Here is a 7,500-nt window from a genome sequence, read left to right as displayed (position 1 = left end):
GGAACCATCACCATGGTAACCAGAGGAGTGGATGGATATAAAGAAAATGAAGCATGGTGATTGAGTGCCACTTCCGTGCTTTCCGTGTTCCTAACAGTGAATGTTGCGTGGTGTTCACACCCCGCTAACAACAGCTGTGCAGGTCCTATCAACACTGATCTGACAGGATTCTGAAACACGCAGAGACACCACAGAGACCTGTCTGTGCTAACTCAGTGAAGTGCGAAGGTCCTTAACTTAACTTAACTTAACGTGTCCATTCATATAGATTTTATGAATATAGTGTGTGGGCTGTTATGTAACATAGTATGTCATTAAATTAATAACACACAACTTTAGTGATATATTTTTTTAGAAACATGCAATGCACATGTAATGATGCTGATGCAGTGACTCTGTTCTGCATTATCAAAAACTATCACTTTAATTTCAAGCCCCCCAATATGGCAGGAATATTATTGTGCACTTGTATATGTCTGTGAAAAGAAACAGCACACTTAACATCAAGGTTAGCTTTGGTCAAAAATAGAGCTGTGTTTGGCATCTGATCTGAATACTTCAGAAGCTTGTATCTTGTTTCTTGTGTGAAGGTTTTTGGGCGGTCATGTGGCGGAACCTTGCTCTGTTCACGGCACCTCGCTGCTGGGTAATCATTAACCAAAGCGTTCTCTTTACACCAAAAACCCTGCAAAACTAAAAAGACTCCCTGGCCACAACCAAGGGAAAAACTCTTTAATGAATGTATAACCCAAATGGATGTACTTGGGCAGTTTTGTAATGCTGATGTGTAAGACTTTGTGAATGTTTCAACTTTTAAACTTCGGGGGCATGGTGGTGGGTTGTCGGGTGGGCATATTACATAGCAGAGGCTATGCCATATAACACACAGAGGCTGTGCTGTATAACACACAGAGGCTGTGCCGTATAACACACACAGGCTGTGCCGTATAACACACACAGGCTGTGCCGTATAACACACAGAGGCTGTGCCGTATAACACACACAGGCTGTGCTGTATAACACACAGAGGCTGTGCCGTATAACACACACAGGCTGTGCCGTATAACACACACAGGCTGTGCCGTATAACACACACAGGCTGTGCCGTATAACACACACAGGCTGTGCTGTATAACACACACACATAGGCTGTGCTCATCCTTGTCATGTTTCATTATTTCCTGAGACTTCCTGCCTGTGTTCCTTGCTTGCTTCAGCAGAGTACCTGTGCCAGTGCCACACCCACAGGCGGCAGTGAGTGCATGCACATCTCAGAAGATCACACATTGGGTTTGCTCTGCATGGCAAAGCTACAAATACCAGACCAGATTAAGGGAACAAGTCCCATAAATGAGCACAGGACATATTACAGCTGCTGCCTAGATGACCTACGCACAACACAAGTCAGTTACACAGGACGGTAGATGGTAGATGAGGTACATGTGTCAGGGATATCACTGTGTGAAGGCCATGATGTATCTTCACTGAATCTAGTCAGTTCTATAACATTATGTATTTGATCCCAACATTAGCCCTTAACATTAGTGGATCCTGGATTCACTCGATCTCTGTAACAGATGATACAGAACTGACAAACAAAAGTAAGCAGGAGAGACCCTCTGAATCTCAGCGGTATGTGTGGTAACACCACTCCACAGAAAAGAAGAACCTGACCACATATGTCACTGTTCTGCTGGACCACAACCTGTAGCCTCCCAAAATAACTCACTGATTTGGTGTCATGTCAGTTAAGGCAGCACCATGTCTGAAAGTTCATATAAAATATTAGAAACAGTGCATAAATAGTTATGTACTCTCTGGGTGTTGAATACAAATGTCCATCAAAAACTATTTTGTTTTGCTGACAAAGCAAAAGGGCAAAGCTGCACACATGTTTTACTTCTAAATCAAACTCATGTTAATAACCAAAATAACTTATGACCTATTCATCATCTCTGGCCATGACAAATCCCTACCCATGTCCCTTTGATGATAAAAGTTTTCAAAAGAAATATTAAATATTGAATTACTTGTATAAGAGAATTAACATAATATATGGTAGCATTGCTAAGCAATCAATTAAGCAATCAATCAATGACTATTGATAGAAGTAATAAATTAATTACTATTACTATTACCTAATGAGCTAAACTACCAGATATAGGGCAGCATGTCTTTGAAAGAGTGAGTTTTAAAATCTTCCAATCTAGTCACTCCTGCTTGAGCACATGTGGTCATTTTTTCCTTGGTCCCAAGTTTCTCTTCTCTGTTGCGCTTTATGTAGTTAAACAATAAGCACAAAGGGTAAAGAGGCTTATCATTATGTTCAGAAAAATGAAGAGAGAGAAATGAGTAGAAAGTGATGTAAAATAAAGTCTCTTTCTGCCGAACCCGTAGGCGGGCGGTGCTTGAAAATGATGCGCTAATCTGGAGAAGTCACTCCAGGAGTCAAGCAGATTAAATGTAGTTTAACAAACAAGCTCCACCATACAGAATTCACACAATATTTCCTCCCCTTTTCACCTGGGTTACTCTTCCCCTTAACGAGCCCATTTCACTCGTATCCTCATCTGCTGAACACAAGTTAGGCTCCAGAGCAAAGCAACACTCAGCCCACCAGCTCAGCTGCATCATGGCCCAAGCAGGCATGACAGGAGCCCAGAACCAACCACTCCAGACCTGGACCAACCACTCCAGATCAGGACCAACCACTCAAGATCAGGACCAAACACTCCAGATCAGAATCAAACACTCCAGACCTGGACCAACCACTCCAGATCAGGACCAAACACTCCAGACCTGGACCAACCACTCCAGACCAGAATCAAACACTCCAGATCAGGACCAACCACTCCAGATCAGGACCAAACACTCCAGATCAGAATCAAACACTCCAGACCTGGACCAACCACTCCAGATCAGGACCAAACACTCCAGACAGGACCAACCACTCCAGATCAGGACCAAACACTCCAGACCAGGACCAACCACTCCAGATCAGGACCAAACACTCCAGACCTGGACCAACCACTCCAGATCAGGACCAACCACTCAAGATCAGGACCAAACACTCCAGATCAGAATCAAACACTCCAGACCTGGACCAACCACTCCAGATCAGGACCAAACACTCCAGACCTGGACCAACCACTCCAGACCAGAATCAAACACTCCAGATCAGGACCAAACACTCCAGACCTGGACCAACCACTCCAGATCAGGACCAAACACTCCAGACCAGGACCAACCACTCCAGATCAGGACCAAACACTCCAGACCTGGACCAACCACTCCAGATCAGGACCAAACACTCCAGACCTGGACCAACCACTCCAGATCAGGACCAAACACTCCAGACCAGGACCAACCACTCCAGATCAGGACCAAACACTCCAGACCTGGACCAACCACTCCAGACCAGAATCAAACACTCCAGATCAGGACCAACCACTCCAGATCAGGACCAAACACTCCAGATCAGAATCAAACACTCCAGACCTGGACCAACCACTCCAGATCAGGACCAAACACTCCAGACCTGGACCAACCACTCCAGACCAGAATCAAACACTCCAGATCAGGACCAAACACTCCAGACCTGGACCAACCACTCCAGATCAGGACCAACCACTCCAGATCAGGATCAAACACTCCAGACCAGGACCAACCACTCCAGATCAGGACCAAACACTCCAGACCTGGACCAACCACTCCAGATCAGGACCAACCACTCCAGATAAGGACCAAACACTCTTCTGAGATGATTCAAAATTATACTTTTAAGAAAATTATATATTGGATTTTGGAAAAGCTATTTGTTTTAATTATGACAGAATGGTTATTAAATCTATTCCATGGTGAGCTAATTATGGTCCACACTGTCTCTCACAAGACTGTGTTGTACAAGCTCCATCCTGCCTGGTTAATGTACTGGGTTTGGATGAGGTGCTTTGTGTTTGTTTTGACCTTTTGCAAGGCCTGTGGAGCTGCGGTATGTGGTGCCCCGGGGCCCCCAGGAACCCACAGCTCTCGGTGATAATAGAAGGAGACGTCAGATGTGTCTGTGCACGGGTCCTCATCTAATTATTATGGAGATGTGGGGTAGAGGAGAGAGAGGGAGGGAGAGAGAATGTGAGAAAGAAGATGAAAGACAGAGGGTATGAAGATGTTGAAGAAAAAGAAGAAAAAGGAAGAAAAACAAATTGCCGATTTAAAATATATTGAATGAAAGAAATAATAAATGAATGAATGAATGAATGAATGAATGAATGAATGAATGAATGAAACACTTGCGGATGGAGGAGAGAAGGCTGGAGAAGAAAGGCCGCTGATACCACCCCTCCCCCAGGTGAAACAAGCTTCTTGTGGCTGCTTCTCCTGGTGTGCTGCACATTTCTGCCTCTCCCAGCAGTCTGCCTGCCAGCCCTGTAGCTCAGCCCAGACCTGATGTGGCCCCACACCTCCACATTCCAATGTGACCCGCTCTAACTAAGCATGCTGCCAGGGCCTGGTGGAGCAGGGAGGACCTGCCCCTGAAACGTCACCTCCTATTAACCAAACGCTTCTTCCCCATTAGGGCGTCATGTCTGCTGACTGGTCCCATTCAGCGGTTAACCCTTCATCTCCAGCTGCAGCCTGTGGGCTTTGTGCCTCTGTGATGTCTCTGGCATGTATACATTGATCAGGCAGTTTCTGTGGGTGTTAACTCACCCCTGAATCTTCTAGCCCTCACACACACACACACACACACACACACACACACACACACACACTCACACACTCACACACACATACGCACTTGCACCCACACACACATGTGCACATAATTCCACATGCCTCCTGGAATTCTCCCTTCATCGGAGCATTCACAATCACTAACTGAATAATGAGGGGATTATTTGTCATAATGATGGGATTAATTGGCATAATGGTGGCATTAATCGCTCTGTTGTCATCCAGCATGACAAGGCACGGATCATTTCATGGCCAAAGGTGAGTGAGGCGTGTGTTCGGGTCTAATCGAGGGGAAGTGTGAGGGTGAGCCATTAGGAGGCAGATGTGTGTGCAGAAAACAGTCAGTTTTATCAGGAGTTGCAATCGTTAGAACAGTCCGGGATCAAAGAGCTGACACATAGAGTCCAGGAATGCACAGCTAACCAAAAGGAAACTAAACTGGCTGAAACAAAGAGGCTCGGAACAACAAAGGCTAGAATAAACACATGACTAGGAAACATGAACTAGGAATTACACACAAGGGCTGGATATCAAACAGTGACCAGGCGCAGGACATAGCTAACACTGGGATTAAATACACAGTCTAATGAGCACTAAACAAGACACAGGTGAAACCCATGAGGGCGGAGGACACGAAACTAAGGAAGGAAACCACAATAATAAAGTAAAGCAAAACAAAGAGGAGACAGGGTAACCATGGCGACAGGGATGGTAGGAGGGGCCAGTCGTGACAGAATGAGATTGAAAATGGTATATTAGGGTGTTCAGATAGGCAGGGAGTTAAGCTTTAGGCCCAAATCAGGGAAAGGCTGGACTTACCCATTATTACTGATGCCCACACAACGTTGCCACTCTCCCTCATAGAGATCCAGTCATACTGATGTTATAACCCTTTAATATCACTGTTATGACATATTAGGACTGTTAGTTATGATAACAAATGATACGAAATGCATGGCACTGTGAGATATAAACATAAAGATATTTTCCCTAGATTGTGGAATTTTACCCAAGTCTGTATTTCTTAAAATGTGTCAGAAACATCTGAGACATTTGACTAATGGTTTCTGGTTATAAAAGAACATTTTGAAGCAAAGGTAAGTCAGTGTTCACTTTAACTTTATTCCCACAGCTGGAGATCTCAGTCTCAAACTCAACAATTCCCACTGAAAGCTTATGATTTGTCATCATACATGACAAACCCAGAAACATGTCACTGAAACATGACTCAGTTCATTTCAAACACAGTTATCAAGGGAACACACTCTCTGGAGCTCTGATCACAGTTTTTAAAGTCCAGCCCAGTCCATTTCCACATTGGGGAGGAAGAGTTCTACCGTGGGGCTTTTTTTCCACTAGGGCTATTTTTTGCGCAGCTGTACCCTTCTCAGATGGTAGAAGGATGACCTGCCGTCATCCTGATCAATGAACCTTCTGCTGATGTCTCTAGAGATGGAAAAAAGACGAAGAATGAAAGAGACGATAGGAACCTGATTTCAGCTCTTCTCAAATCTTCATAATGAGGGGATAAGAGGTATAAAGAGAGAGAGAGAGAGAGAGAGAGAGAGAGAGAGAGAGAGAGAGAGAAAGAGAGAGAGAGAGAGAGACAGACGTGGGGAAGGGAAAGCTCTGGTTTCTTGTCTCACGGGTTGAGGTGTGCCTCTTATGAGAAATCAATGATGCTCTTATGAGGGCCTTTTTGACCCAGTGCTCTTATGCTATGGTTTCATTCTGGTGGGAAAGAATGGAGAGAATGGGGAGAATGGAGAGAAGGCTCTTTGCTAAATCAAGCACTGTCCTCAAGATATTTAGCACAAAACTGCAGTTCATCAGTTCAACAATAGCCTTTCCACCCTGGAAGCAGTTTGTGTGGTACATTTTTTATATCCTGATGTCTGTTTTCATCTTGAACAGATACAAAACCATTTCAACTTTGTAGCTTTTGGTTACTTGACTACATTGTCTACCATCATTCTTGAATGGCAGAGCAGATAAGGAAATCATTTTCTATAAAATTGTATAAACTGTGTATATTATATCATGGTAAGAGTGCTGTATAATCTGTGTAGATTATATGATGGTAAGAGTGCTGTATAATCTGTGTAGATTATATGATGGTAAGAGTGCTGTATAATCTGTGTAGATTATATGATGGTAAGAGTGCTGTATAATCTGTGTAGATTATATGATGGTAAGAGTGCTGTATAATCTGTGTAGATTATATGATGGTAAGAGTGCTGTATAATCTGTGTAGATTATATCATGGTAAGAGTGCTGTATAAACTGTGTAGATTATATGATGGTAAGAGTGCTGTATAAACTGTAGATTATATCATGGTAAGAGTGCGTGTGATATGTGTGCATAATCGGTGTAAATTACTATGATAGGATGTCAGGACCAACACAATGGAGGAAATGGTGAGATTCAGAGAACAAGGTTGAAAACCCTGTTTCGTCCTGGCCCTAAATGTGTGAGCCTTAACTGACCTGATATAAATCAGGTGTCACTATGCTTTAAAGTACACAGGCTGGAAACTAGGTCTGACTGTCAAACATTTGAACATGTTTGCTCACTCATTTTTTTTGTGGATGGTATACTCAAACGCATGTGATTCTGTATGATTAGGGCCCTATGAAATGCCTGGACAAAATTGGTTAATTTCACAGACCTAGTTTCTCAAAAATGACAGATTTCATGGATTTTAGAAAACAAATGCTGCATTTCATGGCATTTATTAAATAACATTTAACTGCACTGCATCTTAA

General features: G+C 43.5%; 1 protein-coding gene across 3 annotated transcripts in view; it reads left to right on the top strand.

Annotated features, from left to right (window-relative positions):
* Positions 1-7,500, top strand: part of lingo2 (leucine rich repeat and Ig domain containing 2) — a 208,251-nt gene that overhangs the window by 118,613 nt on the left and 82,138 nt on the right. The window lies entirely within an intron of this gene.

This window comes from Electrophorus electricus, chromosome 12 (assembly GCF_013358815.1).
Source record: "Electrophorus electricus isolate fEleEle1 chromosome 12, fEleEle1.pri, whole genome shotgun sequence".
Lineage (NCBI taxonomy): Eukaryota > Metazoa > Chordata > Actinopteri > Gymnotiformes > Gymnotidae > Electrophorus > Electrophorus electricus.
The sequence above is the reverse complement of the archived record's forward strand: the minus strand, read 5'-3'. Positions and strand labels throughout refer to the sequence as shown.